This window comes from Suricata suricatta, chromosome 15 (genome assembly GCF_006229205.1).
Source record: "Suricata suricatta isolate VVHF042 chromosome 15, meerkat_22Aug2017_6uvM2_HiC, whole genome shotgun sequence".
NCBI lineage: Eukaryota > Metazoa > Chordata > Mammalia > Carnivora > Herpestidae > Suricata > Suricata suricatta.
This window is the reverse complement of record NC_043714.1, coordinates 71017834-71044604: the sequence shown is the minus strand read 5'-3', so window position 1 is coordinate 71044604 and position 26771 is coordinate 71017834. Positions and strand designations below refer to the sequence as shown.

At 43.7% G+C, this 26771-nt stretch overlaps 1 long non-coding RNA gene across 4 annotated transcripts in view; it reads right to left on the bottom strand.

Annotated features, from left to right (window-relative positions):
- Nucleotides 1-16628: 16628 nt before the first annotated feature.
- The window catches only part of LOC115279397, a 19460-nt gene continuing 9317 nt past the window's right edge, over nucleotides 16629-26771 (bottom strand). The window contains exons 2-4 of one of the 4 annotated variants that reach the window (XR_003903409.1): nucleotides 20641-20710; nucleotides 18303-18410; nucleotides 16629-16680 (exon numbers count right to left, since the gene is read on the bottom strand). This is a non-coding gene — a long non-coding RNA (uncharacterized LOC115279397). Of the gene's footprint in view, nucleotides 16681-17618; nucleotides 17909-18098; nucleotides 18130-18302; nucleotides 18411-20640; nucleotides 20711-26771 lie in introns of those variants that run through there. The other 3 variants (XR_003903408.1, XR_003903411.1, XR_003903410.1) reach the window with 3 other exon arrangements.

The following is a 26771-nucleotide window of genomic DNA, read 5'->3' as shown; positions in this document are numbered from 1 at the left end:
AGAGCAGGACTTAGAGGAGCTTGGTCTGACCCAAAGCCTCAGTGTGTGTCTAATACTCTGCCTCCACCCCCGTCACCACGGCTGCCCTTCTCACATCCAATCTCCTTATCCACGGAATACATTCAGTATTGAGCTATTGATGTCCTGCTATGTGCCAGGCAGTCCTCAAGGTAGTTATGGCCCCTTTTGTCTGGAGCTGTTACTTCTTGTCACTCCCCTCGGAAATTAGTCACTGGAACTTTCATATGACAGCTCCTTTTTCCTGTGGATTACCCTCACCTGCCCTCACCACGGGTGGACGGGCTTTGGAGGTGCAAAGGGCTCACTCTGAATAGTGAGGAGTTGATGGTCCCTGAAGGGCTAGAGATTCTGTCAAAATTTAAAGATATTTTCCATTTCCTGGGGAAAAAACAAACAGGAACAACCCAGCTTGGGCAACTGGAGATCTTCTTGGGCCCAGGGATACAGACATATGGTTACCAGCTGTGCCCCCTTGGGACTCAGTCTCTCTGTCTTCCTCTGAGGCCTCCGTATGCTTGTCTTTAAAGTGGAGGCAATGCTGATACTTACAAAGTGAGGATCAAAGTGTATATTTAACGTATAGTGGTGAAAACATCAAGTTTTACATCAAGGACTTCTTGTCTATCGTAGAGGCCAGAAAACTACAGCCTGAAGGACAAATCTGTCCTCCCTGTGTTAGTAAATAAGTTTTATTAGAACGCTGCTACACCCGCTCCTTGGGAATTGTTTATGACCGGTTTCTCTCTCCAGTGGCACAGTTCAGTGGTTGTCCCCCAAACCAGAAATACTTGCCATCTGACTCTGAAAAAGTTGCCAGCCTTTGCTTTGTATATTCAGGTTTGTCAGCTAATTTACAGAGAGCTCATATCTTATCGAAGCAATAACACGAATAAAGTAACACATTTTGAGATAAGCAGTTCTGATTCATCTCAACCCTGGTCAATTAGTTTAACAGAGTTGTGATTGAAGACCTAGTCCTGTACTTAGCCTTGAGGCTTTGGTTTGCCAGAGATCTTGGAGACAGGATGTCTCCTGGCAAAGCAGGAGGGTCCTTGAGACAGATCTGAGTTTAGAAACCAAGGCTGTGTCCACTTTTCTTTGGGACTTGGGGTAGATCACTCTGCTCTCTTGGGTTGTTCTGTTACCTGGAAACATAGGTAATGATGCCTCGAGGGTTTTTGCATGTTTAGGGATTTATGTAAGAACCTAGAACACTCCTGGGGCATGGCTGGCATCTGGTAAGTGGTGGTGGTAAGTATTATGACGATTCTCCCCACCTTGGACCAAGTGAAGATTTTGGGAAGTCCTAGGAAAGCACTCAACCCTTACAGAAAGCTCATAGGGGAGTGAGAAACACCTGATCATAGTCAGAGGAGGAAAGACCAGGAATATCCCAAAGAATGAAGTTGGAGAGACCTTCCCTTTCAACAGTGAGGCCTTAGAAAGGTTGACTCTAGCAACACGGAAGTCTTTAGTGAGCTCACCTGGCTGGGTGATCAGGGAACAAGGGCCCCTGTTCAGGCCTGGTGGGGACAAGAGAAAAGGGTACATACATGTCTGCCTTGGTACTTCACCTAGCTGTAAGAGATGCTTGTACCCTGAGCTGCAGTGGTGAACAGTGAGATTCCAATCAGTGTGCATGCATTTACTCCACACGCGGTCAGTGAGTGCCTTCCGTGTGATAGGCATTTCGGTGGGCACCTTACAAACAGCAGCAGACGAGGTTTCCATGATCTGTATATTCATGGAATGAACATTCTGTGGGTGAGACACACAAAAGGAGCCGTTACAAGTGACAAGTGTCCTGAAGGAAAAGTGCACCGGTGGTGAAGGCCCTGGTCTTATTCAGGGCTTCGAGGAAGGCCTCACACTTCGAGGAAGAAAGTGCTAAGGTAAGATGCAAAGCCCAGCAGGTGAGACAGTGGACATGAGTATCCTTTTCAGACTAAGGGCATCTGCAACATCAGAGAGAAGCTTGCAAGAGGTTGAGCTGAAAGAAACCCTCACCAAGAGGAAATGTATGTGTGTGAGTCTCTCCGTATCGATTCATTTTCAAGATTTGGAAAGAGATGTATTTTCACTTCGAAAGACATCATTTCTTCCGCCTCGAAATGTTCCAGTTTGTCCAATTTACATAACAAGGCATGTTCTCCTATACATTGCAGAACATATATTAATTGAAAAGGTTAATGTTGAAAAGGATTAATTTCTTCTTCCTTGGCACCACCGACCTAATTAAATCTTTCCAGAAGCAGATGGACAATTCTGCCCTCCAGATCGAGATATTTATGTAAATATCACTGAGCTAATTGATAGCTGAATCAAAGGAAGGTAAACAATGCGCTTTCATGTTGTCAATAGTTGTGAGTTTGATTTACGGCATTAATGACTTCCTAGAATGAGCTATTATCTAGAGTAAAAGAGATTCTGGGATCTAATTTATTTTCTTGATTATTAGAAGTCACGTTGAGAGTGAGCCCTGTTTACAGGAAGTATCTGAGTTAGAAAATGGGAACTTTGCCCAGGTCTCCTTGTCCCAGAGGTGGGAGCCTCTACGGAGGGCCCGTGGTTCTGAAGGAGCGTTCAACATATTGACCACAGGGGTTACATGAGGTGGCCTCCTGTCATTAAATAGTGACCCCAGTGGGTCAAGGTCATGTGGGCTGGGGAAAAGCTCAGACTGAGATTTTAGAATTCTAAGTCTCCTGCTTGGCTTTTCTGCCATTAACTATGTTTTTGGTGGGCCCCAACCTCTTTGCTTTCACTTGTCTTGTATAAATGGAAGGACCAGCACCTGCTGACTCATGCTAGGACTGTACATGTGGAAGTTATTATTACAGAGATATTAAAATTAGTATTTTGTGACATCTCTTTCTTCTCCAGGCCATGCTAGCCTGCAGGTAAAATGGTCACTCCATCCTCTAAGCCTCAATGACCACCCTTAGATCCTGTAATCTATCCCTTCTTCGGGCTTTCTACAATTCTCTACCTCCTGCTCCATGCACGACTGGCTCTTTTTCACTAATTCGGGGCTCATCTTAAATATCTCCTCTCAGAAAATTCTTAATCCAAACTAAGTGGATGTTCTTCCTATTTTTTCTCCATGTCCACATCTCGGTTTACTTTCATGTAACATGGCAACATTTGTGGTAAAGTTACTTACTTCTTTGTTTTCTTGGTTAATGCCTATCTCTCCTATTAGTCTGTAAATTGATTTTTAGATTTCCCTCCTCACTCCCTTTTCCCCTGATCCTGGCTCAGCTGGGATTTCATCCTCTGAGAGGGAGGTCTCTGTACTCTGAGCATCCTCTGGGGGCTGACTACATCCTGTTCTCCTCATTGTTCCTGCCTCTGTGCTAGACTAAGCAGTTGTGTAGGATAAGGGTTTCAGGCGTGCAGTTTTGGGTTCAGATATCTCTCGGTTTCCGTTTCTTCAGGTATAGAATAAAAATAAACACAACACCTGCTTTATGGGGGTACAAGCATGCTTAGACTTGGTCCAGGCACATCCTGAGCAATCAGCAAATGTTGCCCACTCTTGCTACTGTGGCTAAGATTTTTTTCTCTATTTGGAGAGAGGGCTTGAGAGACCTCGGTCCCCATTAGGCTCCCTCTTCGTTTCTGCAGAGCCCTCCATGCTGTGCCTCCATTCCCTTCCCCCACGGACCAGCCAGCCTGCCTTTTGCTTTTTTAAAACTGTCAGATCTAGACGGGATTCGCTACACCCATTTGGGACATGGGTGTCAAGTGGACCCAGAAATCTCCTCAGGCAGCCACGTGCATTTGTTAAACAGATGGGAGCTGTCTAGTATCAGATTGAGATAAAATCGCTGTGTTCCTATGAACTCTGTTTGCTACATTTGTTCTTTGCCTAGGATCACCCATCTCTCAACTTTTCTGTCATTTGTGTGTGTGTGTGTGTGTGTGTGTGTGTGTGTTTCTACCTGTAAACCAACTCTCAGAATATTCCCTCCCCCTTAATTGGCCTTCTCTGCCTCTGATCTGCCCAAAGATGTGGCAGAAAGACAAGAACCCTGTTTGTTCCTCCCATTGTTGATGTTCAGAGGGAACTGTGGTGAATTCTAAGTACTTTTCTTGGCCTGATGTCACTGTGACCCTGCTGGCATTGAGGATGCTCACCTGAGGCCACGGGGCTGGAGTCCAGGGAGGGGAATGTGAATCATGCTGATTGTCGGCTATGGGGGTTGCCATTCTTGGGCCGCAGATGGGGAAACTGAGTCCCTGGGAGGTGGTACCTCTCCGAAGTCAGGCAGCTAGCGAGGGGCAAAACCAAGACGGACACAGAATAACAGGAGAGAACCAGTAGGCTCATTGGGCTGAGGCTGACCTACGGTCCTGTCTGTAGGCACTGACCATGACTGGGGCAAGTGGCTTGGCCTCTCAAAGCTTCATTGTTCCCATCTGTCAACTCATGTCCACGTCCAATACCGCCCTCCTTAAAGTGCCATTGTGAGGATTCCATTAGATGGCGGGTGCTATTTAAATTCAAGTTAGTTAACACACAGCGTAGTCTTAGCTTTAGGAGTAGAACCCAGTAATTCATCATTAACATACAACACCCAGTGCTCTCCCCAACAAGCACCCCCCTTAATGCCCATTTAACCCACCCCCCCCACCTCCCTCCCCTCCAGCAGCCTTCAGTTTGGTTTTTGTATTTTAAAAGTCTTTTATGGTTTGCCTCCCTCTCTGTTTTTATCTTAGTTTTTCCTTCCCTTCCCATATGTTCATCTGTTGAGTTTTTCCAATTCCACATATGAGTGAAATCATATATTTGTCTTTCTGTGACTTACTTCGCTTAGCATAATACACTCTAGTTCCATCCACATTGTTGCAAATGGCAAGGTTTCATTCTTGTTGATGGCTGAGTCACACTCCTGTGCGTGCGTGTGTGTGTGTGTGTGTGTGTGTGTGTACATATATATATACACACACCACATCATTTTTATCCATTTGTCAGTCAGTGGATATTTGAGCTCTTTCCATAATTTGCCTATTGTTGATAGTGCTGCTAGAAACGTTGGGGTGCATGTGGCCCTTTGAATCAGCATTTTTGTATCCTCTGGATACGTGCAGAGGAGCACAGTTACTGCATCATAGGGTCTCCCACTGCTGGTGGGAATGCAAACCAGTGCTGCCCGTCTGGAAAACAGTATGGGCGTGCCTCAAAAAAATTAAAAATAGATGATGTGTGTGTTGTGCAGCTTGTCTGAAGGATCCACCCTACCTGACTCCAGAAACAGTACTCTCTTACTTGAGGAATGCTGGCCACCCCTAACTGCTCCCCATGTTGTCCACATCCTTTCCATCCCTTACATGCCCTGTCAGACTGTTGACCGCTGCTGGTCAGGGCCCGGAGGAAGGGAGCGTATCGCTGTGCCCCGAGTTCCGGGGAGCTGCCTTCTTCCCGTGTGACCTTCCCCGAGCAATGCCACCTCCATGGAACTTCCGTGAGCTCAGCTTCTGTACGAAAATACCACAGAGTGGGTGGCTTAGAGCAGCAGGAATCTACCCTCTCCCAGCTCTGGAGGCCAGATGGCTGAAATCAAGGTGTGGGCAGGGCTGGTTCCTTCTGGAGGCTCCGAGGGAGAGTCTTTGCCATGCCTCCCTTTCAGCTGCTGCTGGTTACCCCTCTGACTGAGGCCACACCCCTCCCATCTCTGGTCTCTGCCTCCACCTTCAAGTGACCTTCTCCCTAAGCGTGTCCCTGTGTCCAAATTCTCCTCGTCATCTGACGGCCCCCGTCATTGGATTAGTACCCCCCACCTTACTCTGTATGACCTCATCTTAGTGTGATTATATCTGCAAAGATCCTGTTTCCAAATAAGCTCATCATGAAGACTGGGAGGTAAGAATGGGCCACAGTTCAACCCATGACATAATGGTAATAGTGACCCCCTAGATGCCCATCCCTTACTAAATGCATACATGTGTGTTGTGCTTTGATGTTTACAGGCATTGCCTCTTTTATTTCTCATAGGTGTTGTTGTCATTTCCAGTTTGCAGATGAGGAAACACAGACCTAGAGAAACTAAGTGCTCAAGGTCATGCAGCAGAAAAGTTGGGAGCCGGGGGGGCATTGATGCCAGCCCACTGCAGCGCTTACACTTTTTAAGTTCTGGATCCCTCGGGAGGAAATAACATCTCCTAACATCTCCCTCATAGTGTGGGTGAAATGAGATGGCGCTCATGGGATTTGAAATCTAATGCCTGACGTGTAGCAGATGGCTTGCTGTATGAGCTCCGTTTCAATCTGTGCAGCGTTCCTAACTCCCCTGCGCCCTCCACCCCCCACTGCCGCCTCCTCTCCATTGCCCTTGAGCCCTAATCCCAACTTGACATTTCCCTTTGGAGGTCTGATAGGCGTCTCAAACCTGACGTGTCCATAATGGACCTATTGATTTTCCTCTCCAGTTCTACTCCCCATGCCCCGGCCCCTCCTTCCTTCGTAAATGGACCACCATCCACAAAGTTGCTCTTGCCACAGACCTCAGAGGTAGGCTTGCTCCCTTTTTCGCACATCACCTATTCCTCTGTAGTTAGGAAGTGCTGTTCATTTTACTGCAAAATATATCTCGCCATGTTCACAGCAGCAACCCCCTTGAGCCACATCATTTTTCACATTGACCAAAGCAATAGTTCCTTTCTTTTAATGTGTATTTTTGTTGGCAATAGTTCTTATTTTTAAATTTTTAAATATTTATTTTTGAGAGAGAGAGACAAGGACTGACAGAGACTGAGCATGAGCAGAGGAGGGGCAGAGACAGAAGGAGACACAGAATCCAAAGCAGGCTCTAGACTCTGAGCTGTCAGTCCAGAGCCCAATGCAGGGCTCGAACCCACAAACTGTGAAATTATGACCTGAGCTAAATTCGTACTCTCAACTGACTGAGTCCCTCAGGCGCCCCCTGACAAAAGCAATGGTTCGAACTGGCGTCTCTAACTGGCCTCCCTTCTCCCATCCTCCACACAGGGGCCCACCCTGGTCTCCTTAAAGATGAGTCAGATAATGCCAACATTTCTCTAAAATGCTTCAAGTGTCTTTCCATCACCTAAGAGAATCAGATCCAAGAGCCATACCCAAGTAGCCACTGCCCACTCTTGGACCTCACCTCGCCCAGCCCCCAGTGCTCACTTCTGTCACACTACCTTTATTGTGTCCCTTCAACATGTCAAGTGCATTTCCATCCCAGAGGCTTTCCAACAGCCTCTGCTTGGAAAGTTCTCTCAATCCGGTCACCACTCAGCCTTCAACTCACACACATCCTCAGACTTTGAGGGTATGGCCTTGGTCTTAATCGGTGCTTCAACCATAGGACTTAGAATAGTGCTTGGTATATAGCAGGTACTCAAGAGATATTTGTTGACCTAATGGAATAGGAGAGATGCGAATTCAGGGACTCTCTTGCATCTCTAATGCTCTGTGACTGGCATGTCACAGGCCCATGGTAGCTATTTTTTAAATGAATGAAAACATGAATGTTTGTTAGATGTGGTTTGCAGACTGAGGGGGAAACCAACCCTTCTTTTCTCCTCCCCACTTAGCTTTCATGGGGTAGCCTCTGATTTAGAGAACACCGATGCCCCTAATTTTCAAACATTCTCCTAAAGGAGGCTCTTTCTAACCCCCTGCTCATGTCTGCCAGGCTGTGTTTCAGTCCAAGCGGGGGGCAGGAGCACTGGATACGGGGCTGCCTTTGTCCCTGGGGAGAAGTTACCATTCGGTCTGGCTTCTGCCTCTGCTCCTGGCCATAGCCTGGTAATTCAGCCTTCCACCAAACAGATGGACAATGGAACTGGCGAGATGCAGATACTCATGTAAATATCACTGAGCAGCGCAATGCTCAGCTGAGCTCAAAGAAGGGGAAACAAGATGGGAACATGATATTAACAGCTGGGAAGATAATTTACCGCATTAACGACTTTTCCTGGCAAGCTGCTCACGGGAGGACAGAGATCCAGGATCGAATTCATTTTCCCCATCAGTGAATCTGAATGCAGAGGTGATCCCAGGACACGCACACTGATAAATCATACAGCTCATAAATCACCTGGCCCTGAACGCAGGATCCCAGGTGCTCACATCAGATGCTTTCCTCTGGGGCCCGGGCTTTCAGTATGATTTAGATAGTTTTGTGGTTCTCATTCATCACATTTTTTTTGAGAGCCAACTATGTACCATTTTTCTGGGTTTGGGCCTAAAAAGATCAAAGGAATGCAGTCGTATTTCTTCTGCGACTGCAGTCTTCCCAGAGTGACAGAGCTAGCTGCCCCACCTACAGCATAGGACTGTGGAGACATTGCTAGAAACTTCCACAGTGGGGGTTAAGAGGAGATGGTTTCCGCACTGGGTTGGGAATCATGTGGACTTCCTAGGGGAGGTGACACTTAATGAGTTCAACACAGATGAAGGGGTCAATCTGGGCAGAAGGAACAGAGCAAGAACAGCAGGGTGAGGGTCGAACAGTTGAGCAGTAGGTTACAAATGGGACTTAGGGATGCAAGGGGTGTGCTCCCCGGGGGTGTCCAGGGCGTGGAGGGGAAGGGATGGGGCAGCCAAAGAGGGCTGGACCCCTCCTGCGGTACCAGAGAGCTTCACTGTTGGGTTTCCATAGAAGAAACCTCTGGGTGGCAGGTGGAGAGTGGACTCGGACTGAAGAAAATCAAAACCAAAACCAAACTCAAAACCCCAAACTGGAGGTAGGGCATGAAATTAAGAGGCTAATTCAGCACGGGGAATGGGAACAGGGCAGCAGAGCCAGAGCGGAGGGGACTCCTTCCTGCAAGGAGGGAGGGGAGTGTCCCTTGGTGCTCAGGGAGGAGGAGGATGGAGCCTGGCCAGGGACGGATGTTACAGTAGCTGAGCGCCTTGGGAGGACAGGCCCGTTACAGCCACGGACACATCACTCAGTCGAGTAACACATATTTGTCAAACCTTAAGGAAAATACATTAGTTCTGCTGAAGGAGAGGAGGGAGGCACATGTTTCCCCAGCGGCACAGCAAACAGTACGGAGGAGCGTGGGTTTCTCTCTCCAGAGTCGCTCATCAGGCAGTCTGCCCTGCTCCCTGTGGTCTCCATCTCCCGGACTAGGGACCCTCCAGCCTGTCACTCCTGGCTGGCCTTCACAGTGTGAGCGCCTTCCCGCCAGCTACCTTCCGCCCGGAGGTTCTCACATGTTCACATTCACTGTGTCCAACATTGAGGCCAGTGTGAGGTGTTGCGTCCGCCATGTTTCCTCCACCCCATGACCAATCTTCCCTGACTCCTGAAGCTTCTGTTTCCTAACTAGGTATGTCCTTCTCCTCTGTTCAGTCTTAATTACCATTTTTAAAATTAGTTTCCTAGGGCTTCCATGACAAACGATCAGAAACTGGTGGCATAAAACAACAGAAATTTATTCTGTCCATGGCTCTGGAGGCCAGAGGTCTGAAATCAAGATGTGGGCAGGACCATCCTTTCTCTGAAGGCGCTTTCTTGTCCATTCATTGTTCTTGGGAGGCACCAGCCATCCTTGGCATCCTTCAGCTTGTAGACCCATCACTGTAACCTCCACTTCTGTTTGGCATGGTCTTCTCTTTGGCATGTTTCTGTGTCCAGATTCCCCTCTTTTTCTAAGGACACCACCAGTCATTGGATTAAGGCCCACCAATACCCAGTACAACCTCATTGTAATTTGACAACATCTGCAAAAACCTTACTTTAAAATAAGGTCATCTTCACATATAAGGGGGATTAGGACTTGAACTTCTCTTTCTGGAGGACATAATTTAACCCTCAATGTCTCCTGACAGTCAAGTGCAATGGCTCGCCAACCACTGTCCTTGTCTATGGAAACATTTTGTCTCCAAGTTCACTTTCACTCTGTCACCATAGTCAACTTTCTAAAAGACAAAACTTGTCTTGCCATTCTCAAGTGTGAATACCCTATCAAGATAATGCATTTGCATGTCTCGCCCTTACTAACCTTTCCAGGCCTATTTCTTAAATCCTGCGTTCCAGAGAAGACAAAATACCACTCCATCAATACCAGCCCCCTTATTTCTCTGGACCTTTGTCTATCCTGTTTTCTCTGCCAGAAATGTTTATTCTGCCTTGTCTTCCCATAGGCATCAAACCCATTACACACAAGGGAGTACTTATGCTGCAGGTAGAAATGATCCCTCAATTTCTCTGTTTCCATTACTCCCAGGAGAAACTTCTCCTGCTAATCACAGGCCTCGGCACATATCACCACACTGATTGGCTTCCATATTCACTTCCTCTGTTAGGCAGTGAAAGTCTAGGTTTTATATCCCCAGTGCCTAGCCCCTTATAGTTAATCAATATTTGTTAAATGAACGCATGCCTAAATATACGAAGGAGTAAGCAAACTGATTAGTTAGCCACCTTATTTTCTAGGAGATATTTATTGGAACAGATGGACAAGTTATTTTTATCTAATCTCAATATTGTTTAGTATTTTTTAAAAAACTATGAAAATATGCTAGTTCTCAGAATTATTTCGCACAGGGACTGCAAAGTATGTTGGTTCATTTTTCAGCAGGTTCCAGAACATGGGGGCCAGAACATGTAGGCAGTGACCTACAGTATGTTGCCCGGAAGCCCGTTGTACCCGGTACGCATGCATTTGTTCATTTATTACATCCTTCCTTGTTTTATCCCGTCGTTCCTTATTTCACTTGTAAAGCAAACATTTGTTGAGAATGACAGACTAAAAATAATGGTTTCTGAGGTTCCAAGCATGGAGCAAGACCCTAAAGAGTGAGAGGAGAAAAGCCAGGACCCTGCTGTAATGACGGGCTGGGGAGGAGGGGCAGCTATGGAGTAGGAGACATCAGTGCTTCTCCAAGTGTGGCCCACAGACCAGCCTGCATGGATATCACCCGCGCTACGTAAAAATATATGTCTTACTGTGGGAGAACAGTTAACACGAGATTTACCTTCTTTATGGGTATTTAAGTCCACAGCCGTATCGCTGAACCAAGGACGCTGCAGGTCTTCAGAGTGCGTTCATCTTGCTTCACTGGACCTTTAAGCCCATTGTCCAGTAACACCCCATTGATCCCTACTCCCAGCCCCTGCCAACCACCATTCCACTCTTTAATTCTCTGAATTTGACTGTTTTGGATACCTCTTATGAGTGGACTCACGTAGCACTTATCTGCTGTTACTGGTTTTTTGCATTCGGCATAATGTCCCCAAGGTTAATCCATGTTGTCACCTGTTTCAGAATTTTCTTCACTTTAAAGGCTTGAGTAGTATTTCATTGTATGGAATACACTCAGCTGCTTTTTAAGCATTCCAATTCCTGAGCATGAGCCAGATGCACTGAAGCAAAATTTCTGGGGTGGGGGCCTAGGGATCTACACGGCGATAGTCTTTCCCAGTATTCTCATACTTGCTTTGGAAAATGACTAATCACCATCGTGACAAATGTCCTGCTTGTTGAGAGGAGGACCGTAGGGAGGGGAAAGGGGAAAGAGAGTTGGGGAGAGAGAAGGATGCAAAACCTGAGAGACTATTGAATGCTGAAAACGAACCGAGGGTTGAAGAAGAGGGGGACAGAGAGGGGGGTGATGGACATGGAGGAGGACACTTGTGGGGAAGAGCACTGGGTGTTATATGGAAACCAATTTGACAATAAACTATTTAAAAAAAAGAGATCATTATAAACTCCAACCTTGTTGTAATGAGTTGCAAATAATTACTGGAAGAGTAAACAAATATTACCAAAAAGAAAGGCAGATACAAAAAGGCATTCCAGAGCCCAGAGTCTTGGAGAAGTGGTGCATTCTGGGAATGACCAGAAGGCAGGCTCTCTCCATCTTCCGTGTCCTTCAAATATCACAATATCAGTGGAGCATTTTCTTTTTCTTGTTCACGTTGGCACGAGGTTTAATTTTATAATTATCTCTGCAAGCCATACAATTCTCATGGAAATCAGCCATGAGACAGGGTGTCCTAACTCTCCTGAATGTCTAATTGTATGCACAGGAGAAATGTCCTATTTCTCACCGAGGTTAAAATTAACTGGAACAGCCTGTGAGATCTCTTTTTTTTTCTTTTTAATCTAAACTTTAAGAAAATCTTTTTTTTCCACTGAATAATTCAAAAATTTTAAATTTGCATGTTTCAAACTCTTATTGAGCATTTCATATTCTTCTCCAAATCACATAATTCCAGAGCCCTTTCCAAGTTATCTTTTGGACCATTTTTAAACAAATAAGCTTGAAATGTCACTAAGCTACTGCAAGGCCAAGCATGGAAGGTACCAGACCACAAGCCCATAGTTCTGGGTATCTTCCCACTCTCTCACTAACCATCCGGGGATCCTGATAAACATCTTTACATATCAGATTTGTCTTTTCTTACTTTTGTAGAGATCTTCACTCCTCCCTCAGGATTCTGAGGGAGATAATGTGTGTGGTTGTCCAGTGTTGTGCCTAACATAAAATAGGTGATTAAATAGATATGGATACCTTTGCATGATAGCTCCATTTCTTTATTATTTTTTTAATTTTTAGCTTTATTTATTTTAAGAGAGACAGAGACAGTGCGATTGGGGGAAAGGCAGAGAGAGAAGGAGAGAGAGAATCCCAAGTAGGCTCCGCACCATTGGTGCAGAGCCTGATGTGGGGCCTCAACCCACGAAATCATAAGATCATGACCTGAGCTGAAACCGAGTCAGGTGCTTACCTGACTGAGCCACTGAGGCACCCCTGGCTGCATTGCTTAATGCATTCAATCCCCATCACTTTTGAGTAGAGGGATTGTAGTTATAGAAAACTTTTATTGATTAAAATTCTTGGCTATTTTGAGGGGCTCAGCAGTGTTGATGATGATGTCAGGTGTGAGGGGTTGGGGTCTGAATCTGGGGCAGTGTTTCTCAAAACTAGATCACTTGAGGGTCTTATTAAAATGTAGGGTCCACAGCTGAAGCCTGAGCTTCCGTGGTTGTAGAAAGGTCCCAGGCAATGCCAGGTGCTCATCAGGGACTGCACTGTCCTCAGAGTGGCCTCAGAGGAGCCTGGATGTGTTACATGTGTGGCAGAGACTGGCCCCATGCTTAAGGATCTATTCACTCCTTGTGTTCAGTCGGAGGCTCAGAGTCCCTTGTCATATGAGTCATATGGCTGATGTCTGGCCAGTGGGAAAAGGGAGGAAGTGATGGGTTCTTGGTTATAAGATATCCAGTGATATTCTTCATTCCCCTTTTTGCTTGTCAGTGTGCTGTCTATAAAGGACCCAGTGGAGCATTTGCAGGATGGTCTAGAGGATGGTAGAACCATGAGATAAGACAGAAGGAGGCTGATCCCTGAACCACTCTTAGAATGCCATTTGCTCCTTTGAATGCCTAGTTAGGCAGTGACCTGAATCAGAAATACACCTGGTCCTATTAATCCACTGAGATTTTGGTCATTTGTTCAAGAGCTGGGATCCCTTCTCTGACTATTACAACAGGTGTGCTACACTACTGATTCTCTAACTCTGCAGTGAGCTTCCCGGCAGCCAAAACTTCAAGGCCTATCTCCTCCAATTTCAAGCATTCCCATTTATTAGCTCCACTGTGCTGGACAGATATTAGCATGTTTCTGTGTGCCGTTACTTGGAAAGGTTGAGAAACACTTTCAGTGGAGTCTGAACTTAAGCATTAGGACAATCTGGTGTCGCCTCCTGAGCACCGTTGTGTTTCACTTTCCCCTCCATCTGCTGACATCAGCTTTCTCTGCTTCAGTTTTCTCAAGTGTCCTGCTGCACTTCATGTGGCTATTTCAGAGCCACATGTTAGAAAACTGGAGTGGGCTCAGCCGCATTGAGGGGAAGGAGATGGAGGTTGACTGTCTTGTGGGAGCATGAGAATCAGCACAGACACAGTGTGGCTGACAGCAGAGGCCAAAGAGCAGCAGGAAGACTCATGGGCTTGATTTACAAATGAGAAATGGAACTCATTTTGAGAAATCACTTGGGTGTCATGGAATATTTATGGGTCCCTGCTCCTGGCAAGCATTTCATTCAGTGAAGGCGCCCTCGTTTACAACCCAGCTCCCAGAACTTGTGTGTGATCTCGCTCCTCCCCCCCTCCTTCCGATTATGAGCAAGGTTCCTGGCTACTTTCTCATGGAACTTTCCAATTCTCCTTGAACATTCTGGGGTAATGGATTTTGTTCTCAACTATCAGACTCTCTGGCATTTAGCTGAGTTTCAGTGGCGTCCTTGTGGGTGGAATCATTCAGGGATTGTGCCTCACAGGCACAGACATATTTCATAGAAATTGTGGAATCATAGACTCATAGTGCTGGAAGCTTAGCACCTCTTCGCTTGACCTATTCATTTCACAGATGAGATCCCAGATGGGAGAGTCACCTGCCCAAGTTAGTCTTACTTACTGGACCGTCTCTTGGCTAACTATGGAATGCAGCACCATCACAATTTCATCTCTTTCTATGGAAAACAATGGTCATCAGTGATGGGGTGACATTCAGTACCTGTGTTGCTTATAATTCCCACTGTGCCTAGCCAAAAAGATGTTCTGTAAATGCTGCTGAAATCAAAATCCCTATACTTTTATCTGTTATGAAGTGGGTCCTCTCAGATGTCATGAAGTGTTTAGGGAATATAATAAAAATAAATGCATGCTCTACAATATTAAGCAGAAGAAGAGGCACAGATAATCACCATTGATTTTTACTAGAGAAATATAGACAATTCCTCATTTAACTCTCTAAAGAGTTATTGCTTTAAAGATTATTCAAAGAGGTGAAGTGGTACCATAAAGCAAAATAAATAATAAGGTAGAGGTCACAACCCAAAGTACAATGTTCTATGAGAATTCTTTTGCATTTTAGGGCTTCAGATTTGAAGATTGGGCCTTGGAGGACAAACCCTTCTGTCTACCTGTAAAAATACATCCAGTTCAATATTAGAGTCATTCTCTCATGAGTAAAAGCTAGGAGGTTTTTTTTCCTTTTTTCTCCCTGGAGAAAGCCAAGCATGCTTGTTTTTGAGGAATAAGAAACATTTGATTATTTCTATTCATTGAAAATAAATAATCTTTCCATATAAGTCTGTGGGGAAATAATAAGCTTTGAAACAGAGTCCAAAGTACCAGAGACAAGGACAAAAGCATTAGCATCGTTAAATTAGAAAAGGTCACTTGGCACTTCGGAAGAGCAGTGAGCTCTGATTCTGGTTTCCTCATCTCTAAAATAAGACAATTCTATCAGACAAGGTTTGCAGTTCCTTCCAACTGGAACATTCTATGATTAAAAGTCAATGAGTTAGGTAAGCAGTACCTTTTTTGTTTCAGGTGTCAGGGTCACACAGACCTGAATTTGATTTCTGCTTCCATTGATTCATGAGTAATCTTGGGTAAATTGTTTAACCTCCTTGAATCTAGAATCTTCTCTTTTAATTTTTTATTTTTTGTTAAAATGGAAGAAAAGTATGATAAAGACCCATCTTGCAAGGTACAACTCCATAACAGAAGGTTAATTTCCTAACCTTCTGTTTTAGGTTAGGAGTGCCTACTAAATGGCTTGTCCAAAGTCACTGAGTCTGCTAGAGGCAGAGCAAGGACTTGAACCCACTTCCTCAGACTTCCAGTCCATTGACCTTCACATTATACTTAATTGCTCTTCAATGATATTAAGGATGTCAGAGGTGACAAAAGTCAGTGTTAAGACTTGCTGAGGAAATCCTGGCTCATGTCCTCAGCCCCGTCTGCCATTTACCAGCTCTGCCTCAAGCCCTAAATGTTACCAGCATTCTTGCTTTACTCCTTTTTCTAGTCTCCCCCTTTCCAGCGTCTTACTTCTATTCCGTACTCCACCCTGTGGCCACAGTCATCTTTCTAAAATGAGTCTGATAGGTCACTCCAATGTGTATGTACCTTCCATGACTCTCTGTCAGCTAAGAATAAAGTCCAAGGTCTTTGTTGGGGTGTCTTAGGCAGAGTCTAACTGGAGCACAGAGACCACTTGAGTATTGAACTCAGAGGATCTTTAATGCAGAGAATTAGTTATGGAGGTCATTGCCTTGCTGAGAAGGCAGGCAAGGGATGGAAACAACTCAGAGATTGGTGACAGGGGGCACTAGCACCAGCCCTAGGCCAGGGGGCCTAAAGAAGGAAGAGGAAGTGTTACTGGCACCCAGGGACCAATGTAACCTGAAAGCTGGAACCCTGATAGGAAGGTGAGTCCAATGATGGCAGGAGGCATGAAGGAGACCCTGCCACACCATCATGGCATATGAAGCAGAGAGTAATGGGGAGAACCCCCAACCCCAGTATTTCCCATCTCCTTACTGCTCCCCACTTCACCGTTTGCATTGTCTGACTCAAGCTAGAGTCAGGGTCCCATTGGTATAAGATGCCACAAGGCCAGCAGAACAGGGAGGATGAGACCTGGGTCTCAGAACCCTTTGACTTAGGACTTACCAGACCCATATCCCACATCTCTGGACTCAGCCTCCAAATCTGTCTGATGTTTGATGCTCCGCACCTTTAAATATGATAAAACACTCTTCCTGAAAGTTTGTCCTCCTGACTGCCATGATACATAGCAAACTTCCTCTCAGTGTTCATAACTGGGTTGTTGTTGTTTGTTGTTGTTGTTTTAATGTCATCTCCTCTTCAGACTCCCTTGAACATTGGGAAAACAGTCAATCAATGAACTCGTCATACTGCACTGCAATCAGTTTACCTTCACATCTGCGTCTTATTTTTGAAGTCAAAGATTAGATCGTATTTATCTTGGATCCCCAGCCCTGAGCACAGGAACTAGTGCATTGTAGATCCTTGTTTACAGAAGACCAAATAAAAGGTGACTGACTTCTCTGTTCTAGTCAAGATAACTGGAGTCCTAGATTAGTTATTTGTCTAAATCCAGTAACCACTGTATTTCGTCAGCTAGGGCAGCCATAGTAAAATATCACAGACTGGGTAGCACAGACAACAGAAATTAATCTTACACAGTTCTGGAAGCTGGAAGTCTAAGATCAAAGTACTGGCAGATTTTTTTGTGTTTGTTTTGTTTTGCTTTTGTTTTTCTCCTGAGTCGTCTCTTCTTGGCTTGTGGGTGGCTGCCTTCTTGCTGTGTCCTCACATGGTCTTTTCTCTGTGTGTGCACCTCCTTGGTGTCATTTCTTATAAGGACATCAGTCATAATGTTAGAGGGCCCCATTCTTATGATCTCATTTAACCTTAATTATCTCTAAAGACTCTTATCTCTAAATGCAGCCATTTTGGGAGTTCAGTCTTCAATATATGAGTTGGGGGGGCACAATTCAGTCCATTAATACCACACACCTAAGAAATCTTAAAGGAGACTTGGATGAGCCTTGTTAGGGGTCTGTTCTCTGAATGGTAGGCCTTTGCTTTGAGGGTGCCCCAGGGCTAAATGGCAGGAGCTTCCTTTGACTTTAGACTGTCCACCTGCTGCTTGGTCAGAAGACCAAGCCTCCCAGCTCCCTCCTGTGCTCTGGAATCCATGGAAGAAAAGTGACCCTCTCCATGCTGTTCAGAATTTCACTGTATGGCTATTTGTTATTTCTTCAGGCTTTAATAATCTCAGCTTGAGATGGGAAAGAATAATGAACCATTCACTCACATTGAAGACACTAATTAAAAAGACACAGTTTTGTTTTCATGAGTTGTGCTGATGACTTAATTATAGCACGACCATGTAAAAAAAATTTCGCATTTTGAGGCTTAAGAGCAACTTTAGAAGCACATAGTGGTTGTCATGGGCATGTGGGAGGATAAGGAAGGGGCAGGTAGAAAGAAGAGTAGGGAGTAGGGGTTTGGCTTCTAGTTCCATTTCTCCTTGGAAGTGACCTCAGGCTACTTCACCTCTCTGGTCCTGTTTCTTCTGAAAGAAATATGGATGAAGTCTGTCATACTGTGGGAGTCATATTGGCCCTCCACATAGTCATCACTGGAGGATCATAAACTATGTCAAGTTCGTGACTGTTGAAGAGCCTGACACATCTTGTCTGGAGTAGACCCTGAATGATGACCCTATGGCCGTGTTCAGTAATCTGAATGGCTGTCACTTGGAAGCTGGAGAGAATATATTGTTGGATGATAAGCCTGGATTAAAGTAAATGGGAAAAAATTAAAGAGGAAAGCAACTGACATATACTAGGCACCTTCCTTAAACTAAGAGCTCTCTAATGGTCATACTCCATCTTTTCATTGGGGTAAGCATTATCCTCCACTTTATAGATGAGGACTCTCAGGCTAGGAGGGTTTAAGTAACTTACCTAAAGGCACACACCTGGTACATGAAAAGTTGAGGTTAGAACCTGAGGCGGAGGGGCTCTTCATCAAGTCTTCTCTCCCACAGCACACTGTTACATGTTACTCAGGTGCTAGGGGATAAAAAGAATTTCATAATAATTCCATCCACAAGTAAAATGGAAAGCTCACGTAATAGTATGTTCAGTGCCCTTCGGTGCATTTAATCAGACATCTGGCCCCCCAAAGTCAAGCGTGCCAAAAGGGTTCATGTGTCTGAATGTGATGTGGCAGATACTGGCAGGATATTGACCTAGCATGGTTTCTTTCCTTACAAGCCACTCAGCTAGACCACATTCTTCCCTTATGGATAGGTGTGAACATGAAGCATGTGACTGAGTCCTGGCCAATGAATGTTGACGGAACTCCAGCTCCAGGAGTGGACCATGAAATTTGCACAAAGCTCCCCACTCTTTTCTTTTTTCTGCTTGGTTCTTTGGGAGATTATAACGGTACCAAATATGGTTGAGTGTAGATGAAAGGGGCCCGGATTTTGTCCACACCCCTGAGGCTGCACGAGAGTGTGCTATGGGCAAAAAATGAAACCTTATCCTTTAAAATCGCTGTAATGTGGAGTTGTTGAAATAGATGTTGGTAGACTGTCTTGCCTGGTACAGATGACCTCTAGTGTCCTTTTACCCTGGAATGTTCTAGGATTCAGTGAAATTAATTAGGACATAGAGAGGCCCTAGGCACTGTAAGTAAATAGCTGATTGTATACTTTGGGGAAGCATTGGGAAATGAGGTAGGTAACACTTTCTTTTCTCTTTTTATGCCTCAGGCAGCCTATTTGCGCTGTCAGCCAGACTTCAGTGAAAAATTTCTTTGTAAATATCTATTCATTTATTAATTCACTGATTTAATTAACAAACATTTGTTGTGTGGAAAGTTCAGGAACTCTGTGCTCTGGAGACTTGAAATACAAAGATGAATGAGGCAGTCATTACTCCCAACAAGCTGGCGAGACCACAGGCTTTGAAGGGACCCCAGATGACATTCTGTTTAACCAAGTGCCTCTCTTAACATGCGTCCCTAAGCAATCTTATCAGAAAAAGAGTTCATTTACAAATTGCACCCCAGTGACTCTCAGGTTCCCTCTTTTATCCTTGAACTCGGTGAAAGTACAGGATAGGAAAGGATATATCAAAATGCACATTATAAAAATATGAGATGTTTGTTCTTATAGTGGAAACCCTTTCACCTTCAAAATAAGACTGATAAAAGGAAGAGAGTATGATAACTGTTGTAGCCATCATGGGGTCCAGAAGAAGGATGCTGTGAATCAGAAGATGATGTTCAAGAGAGTGATGAAGATGGCGTGATGGACCAGCGAGAGAATTAGGATTTTAAGTGCTGTGATAGGGAGAACTAGGCTTTCCACTTGTCCTGTGTCTAAGAACAGTGCCTACCACGTGTCCATAATGAGTCATATGAATGAACACATGGATGCATATATGTCACGTGTACATGACATACATATATGTACTACCTACATAATTAGCAAACATAATTAAGCAATAAACATGTATTAAATACATTTATTAATCTAGGTACGCTTTCGAGCATTTTTGTCTTAGGATCTGCCATATTGAGGCTCCCTCCCCACTCTAGCCCAGGCCATATTTAGATTCTACTTTTAAAAATGTCAGTGCAACAGAAGTCTCATCATGTCAGAGGGATGGAGACCAATGGGAGGATGCTCAGTACCCTTTATTTGCTAATAAACACTGTGAAGCAATATTGAGATATTACTAGGGCTGTTTCCAGCCTTCATCCTAAAGGTGACATTCTTCAGAATCCCGAACTTCAATCTCATCGAGCCAGCCATCTCTTCTTTGGTGACTGGGGGAAGGGGTAGATGACAGAAAAGTCTCCTACAGTTAAATCTCTGCAGGCTCAATGAGGCTGCAGTTCAAATGGAGTGATACCTAGGAGACATATCACGTCCAAAGCTCTGCCTGAGGGCAGAAATAAGGGAGGGACTCTGTGTAACATCCGATCCCCACTGCCTCCCTCCCCATGTTTCTCCCTTATCTCACAGAAAAACAAGGTTAGCAAGTTAGCATGCCTTCTAAACCAATATGGACTTTCCCTCTGTTCAGAGTATATGTGAGCTCATTAGTAGGATAATATTTGTAAGGTCCTTTTCTTATATGCCCTTAACTCTTACCTATTTTAAAATAACTTTATAAATCATACATGTATCCCTTAAACAGTTTGCTTACTTAACATTGTTTAGTTTTTAATTTTTATAAAAATTTTTTAAAATGTACTCCTTGGTGATTTGCTTTTTTTGCTACTCACCATTTGTTCATAAGATTCACCTTTCTCAAAATGGATTAAGGAGTTGGACATAAGACTTGAAACTGTAAATCTAGAAGAAAACAGAGGGAAAAGCTTCTTGACATCGTTCTTGGCAGTGATCTCCAGGGTATGACACCAAAAGTACAGGCAATGAAAACAAAAATAAACAAGTCGGACTATATTGAATTAAAATTCTTGCGCACAGCAGTGGAAATAATCAAAATAGTAAAAAGGCAACCTAAAGAATAGGAGAAAACATTTGCAAACCACCTGTCTGATAAGAGGTTAATATCTAAAATATACAAGAAATTTCTACAACTCAATAATAACAACCAAAAAGCAAAAACAACCCAATTAAAAAATGGGCTTGAATAGACATTTCTCCAAAGAAGGCATACAAAATGGCCACCAAGTGTATGAAAAGGTGCCCACTGTCATCACCCATCATCAGGGCAATGCAAATCAAAACCACAGTGAGTTATCACCTCATACCAGTAACAATGGTTATTTTCAGAAACAAAACCAAAGAAGACCAGCACTGGCAAGGAAGTGGAGAAAAAGGAATCTTTGTACACTATTCCCACAGGTGGGAATATGTATTGGTAAAACTATTATGGAAAACAGTATGGAGTTTCCTTAAAAAATTAAAATTAGAATTACCACATATATCGAGCAAACCCACTTCTGGGTTATATTGTTTAAAATAATTGAAATCAGTATCTCAAAGAGATATTGGCACTTTCTGTCCAGTGAAGCATTGCTCATAATTAGGTTGAGCATGTTCAAGGCATGGAAACCACCTAAATGTCCATCAACAAAGGAATGGATAAAGAGTGGGTATGTACATAATGTAGAATATTTTTCTGCCTCAAAAAAGAAGGAAATCCTACCGTTTGTAATAACATGGATGAAACATGGATATGTTTCATTGAAATGTTTCATTGAAATAACATGGATGAGACATTATGATAAGTGAAAGAAGCCAGTCTCAGAAGAACAAATATTGCATGATTCCACTTAGGGGAGGTATTAAAAATGGTCCCATGTGTAGAAGCAGAATTAGAAGGGGTAGTACAGTGGTTACTAGGGGCTGGAGGAGGGTAAATGATGGGAAGTGATACAAGATGAATGAGTCGTAGATATATCTGCTGTACAACACGGTCCATAGAGTTCACTATGGACAACAGGGTCCATAGAGTTAACAATGTGGTATTTTGCAGCTATAATTTTGTCAAGGTTGACTTCCTGATAGGTATTCTTACCACATATACCCAAAGAAGGACACAAAAATGAGCAGAGAGGCACCAGTCTGGCACAGACCTGCCAAGTTCCAATTTCTTCCAAAGACCAGACTAAGCCTAAAAAAACTTGAGCAAGGAAGGCACATGGTCATGTGGTCATTCATTTACTTGGTTTTATTTTCATGTATCTCTTTCACAAATTTCAATTGGCTATTTACTACATTTTATAATTCACACAGAACTTTCACGTATATTTGCTCATTTTCCCTTCCCAACAGTCTTGTGAGCTAGTTAGTTAGGGGGCAATAACTTCCACTGGACAGTGAGCCACATTAGGCTTAGAACAATCTTAGACTTGTCTAATATCATAGAATTTGTTGGTGACAAAGATCTTCCTAAAATTCGGGACCTTTGGTCAAAAATCCACTATATGGCGATACCCCTCTGTTTGTATAGAGAATTGAGGGTGTTTGCTGCATAAAACTGTTCATGAATGGGCAGAATTAAAGTAGAAATAAGAATCTGACTTTCATACAGCAAATGAGGACAGAAACTACAAAAGTGTAGGCAGCAGAACACACTCAGCAAGGAGAAATTATCTAGCAAACCTTGATAGGACCCCAAGTGTATCTTTATACTACACCATTGATGGTCATCATTATTGCAGCTTTTGGTGTGCAGATTCTAGAAGGCTGAATAAAGCCACTCTGTCCTCAGGCTCCCACACATGGCCTACTTTATAAAGTCCCTAGTGAACCTACTGAATGGATTCTTTACAAAGAGTGTTACGAGTAAGGGCTATTAAGGCAAACACATTCTCCTCTTGGACAGGACCATGGATGCTCACACAGTGTTCAGGTGAACCTTGGAGGAATGGGAAGAGAGTTACCATTTATGGAGTATTATTATATGCCAAGATTTCTGCATACACTGTCTTTATGATAACCTTGTAACATAGGCATTAAAGACCGTTGTTCCAGAGGGTAAACTAGAAACTTACTAAGCTTGGCTTTCTAGTCTAGCTCTGCCCTTTCTGATTTTGAGATATAGGATAAGTTGCTGTGTGGCTCAGACCTTCAGTTCCCTTGATGTAAAATGAGCACCAATGAACATAATCAGTGGATGCCATTGTCCGTATTTTACATCTGAGATGATGTGTCAAAAATTGCTCTGTAAACCACAAAGTATTATCCTCACATGTAGAGGAATAAGACTTAATATCAGGTTTTCTATTTAGAAACAATTAGAAGGATTATTATTTAATCAAGTTTTTTTTTTTTATTTTAAATGAACTGCTGAAAAAGGAATAGAGAAAATGAAAAAGGTCAGTTTAAAAGGTCAGATTTATACAGAGTGATTGTTTTACAAACAGTGTGGTAAGCAGCAGTGCCGGTGTAAGGTGGGAAAACAGGATGAAATAAGTTTATTCTAAATTAAGTTGAATCAGATGGAAAGTAATTCACAAAAGGAGTGATTTGTAAACATTATACCTTCTCTAAGAGCTATATTTTATCACTTTGTAGGATTATCTAAAGCACGTGTCCCAAAGTTTAACATCTGTACCAACACAGAGATTTACATTTTGGGTGGCTAAAGACAGCTCTTTGAGAAAGCAACTTGAAGACCGGGTCGGTCCTATTTAATGTGGGAAAGAGAAGTATATTTGAGGGCTAGAAAGCCAGAAGACATGGACTATTTGAGACCATTTTGGAAACTGTCAACCACATCATCATAATAAATTTTCAAACAAAGGAATGACTTAAGAAATGAGAAATACACAAACACTAAAGAAAAATGTTCTCTAGGTAGATTTTCTTACAGGAGAAGATTATATTTGTAGATTTTTTTTTCCACTCCTGACATGCCTTTCTTTCGTTTTTAGTTAGAAGGAGGCAACAATAATTTCTATCTAAACTTAATGTCAATTAACACGGTAATTACAAGACAGTAGCTCGTCTCACATGATAATTGATGATAATTGCTTCCTGCTTTAATTGGCATATAAACAAGAGTATGCAATAGGAATCCAAACATTCCTTCAAAAGGAAGGAAATTTGTCAAAGTCATTTCTAAGCTGATAAGAAGCTAACAAATCCAGCCTACATGTCTACAAGGCATCGAAGCAGTTGTAGGCAATGCCTGGCACTTTCTCAGAGCTGGCGCAGGTTACGGAGGAAGCAAGAGCACCACGCTGGCTGGCACCAGCTCCAGAGCGCTGCTGAGATGTGTGCCGATGCCCAGCTGTCCATGGCAGTTATGCCAATCTGCCGAAGTGCTTGAAGGTTGCCAACGCGACAGACTAAAGTAGGCTCATCAGTGAAAGATGGGATGATGTCTCTCCTCTGTTGCCACTTGTGTCTTCTTGAAAGATGGGTTCCAAGCAAAATGGGGAGGGGGTGAGAGTTAGTGTTGTTTTTGTGGTGAAACGCTCTGGAAGACTATATATCATAGCACCTGAAAGCTACTGGGCAGCTTGAATAAGGAAGGCATGTAATTCAGGGAAACGGGCTAGCCTCCATTTGCTAATGAGGGAAAAAGGCCAATGAATGAGGCAAGTGAAACTTTCAGAAACCCAGCTGCATCTTCATAGAACGGTAGGCAGATGGCCCATGGAAATTAATTAATATCAGTATATCCAAAAGAGAAAATATACAAGAAGATACGGAAGAAAGAATTGTTGTCCAAGATTACACACTTTGAAAAGCTGAGGAGATACACCATCTTGAGGGCGGCCGGCCGAGGTAGTTGCCTTTCCTACCCGCTTGGATGGGCCTCGGCAACAACAGGACCAGTTTCTTTTCAGAAATCCATTGAAGAGGATTCTCCAGTGGAGACAAACATGGGGACTAGAGAAGAAATATACCCTAGGAAGTTGGTATCTCAGATCTAGGCAATTCCAGTCAGGAAGCAGAGTCAACAGTCCCTGGGACACAGGAGCAGAGGGCTGCTTATGAGAAATGGTGCAAGTTGGTTTCCAGCAGTGAGTTGGAGCACTTATGCAGTTCTAAAGTAGGGTGTCAGACACGGCTCAGAGGGGGAACAGAGATTACGTTTTCTGAAGATGCAAGACGGGAAGGAAAGGCACCTCAAGTGAGATCTGATGATTAGAGACGCCACCACTGTAAAATTGGAAACACTGCTAAATAGGCAACAGTCTCGCAGATGCCACTCTCAGGAAGATAAAAATGTGAGCGTAGGTGGTTCTCCCCACCCGACATGGCAATTGGTGCCCTAATATGGTTCATTATGGAACTGGGGAGATCACTCCCAATTTTGTTCAGTTTCACAGACCATGAACCCTGGACAACTGCCTTGAGACTGAGCAAAAACATGGCCAGGATGAATCTAAAAATGTTCCTTCTTTCTCCTCACTTTCTGTGTCCTCCTTGGGGGCTATGATTCTTAGGTTCTGGAAACATTGTTTGGCTTGGCAAAACTGCTCCAAAACTAGGGATATACTTATGTTTTAAGTGTCACGGGTGTGGGGCCCAGGCTACGAAAACTTTATGCATCCTCTTAAGTCTTGCCTGATGAAGCACAAGGAGATTTGTTTGCTATGGTCTTGAATAAGCAGATCTGTGAACGAACAGCCCAGAATGACTTCCTGAAGGAGTAGCTTCCTGCTACCTACACTTCTGAATGAATATCTAGTGTGAGGTGGAGCATAGTACAGCAGAAGTGAGGGGTGGTCAGCTTTAGATGTTAAATTCTATTCACTGTCTCTTGATGGAGTTAACGTTAGTTACTGTAACAAGAAAATCCTGGACTTCCACACGAAATACTATTTGTGGTGGTGATGTGGTGTCTGCTCCATCGAGTCATGTGACCAAAGATCAAGTATTTGGCCACATTTAGGTGAAAGGGAGCCTGGGCAATGTCACTGGCAACCACTTACAAATAGTAACTATATATTTTGAAAAGGAATTTGAATCTCTAACTGACAGCTTTGCCATAGTCTACAGACTGTTAGCTAACAAAGACAAGATAATTTGACTTTGCCTTTTAATTTCTTGGACATTAAATTCTACAGACTCGTATGCAACTCTTGGGAGTCTAATCTTTTTCTGCAAATGTGATCAGAAAAGTGGTTTTATTCATCTTTAGGACATTTCTATGTAATTAGTTTTAAGTTATCACAGTATCTTCCTGATACTCTTAAACCTTATCACAGAACCCCTAATCAGCTATACTGGACATAACTTGCCTGAAAATAATTAAAGGCAATAAAAAGAAGTAGGAGTATATTTTCAATTTACATACAAAGTTTTTCAAGTTCCTGTAATGAATTGATTGTTCATACTATTTCAGAACAAATTGGGGACAAAATCAAAACTACCCATCCGGAGTTCCAGAGTGACAGTGGAACAATGGCTGGTGTTGAAGGTGAGGTCCTTCCCAGAAGGACATAGCTTCACTGCTGGTAGGGATCAAATTAAAAGTCAATCCTGAATGGGGCGCCTGGGTGGCTCCGTCAGTTGAGCGTCTGGCTTTGGCTCAGGTCATGACCTCATGGTTAGTTGGTTCGAGCCCCGTGTCAGGCTCTGTGCTGACTGCTAGCTCAGAGCCTGGAGCCTGTCTTCAGATCCTGTGACTCCTTCTCTCTCTGATCCTCCCCTGCTTGTGCTGTCTCTCTCTCAAAAAAAAAAAAAAGTCAACCCTGAATGGATTAAGAGAGCTCAGCCAAAGGCATGTTAGACATCATTTGTTTCTTCCCCCTTCCTTTTGCTTTTGGAAGCCTTCCCTAACACAGTTTTACTGGTCCCAGTGGCCCTTAGTCACTGAACACTAGGATCGAGGGGCCCTGGCCTTGTCCTCCTCTCCATGGGGTGCACCTGCAAAGAGAAGGGATTCCATCGTGGGCCCTTTGGTAAAGCGCCTTGTGCAGTAAGG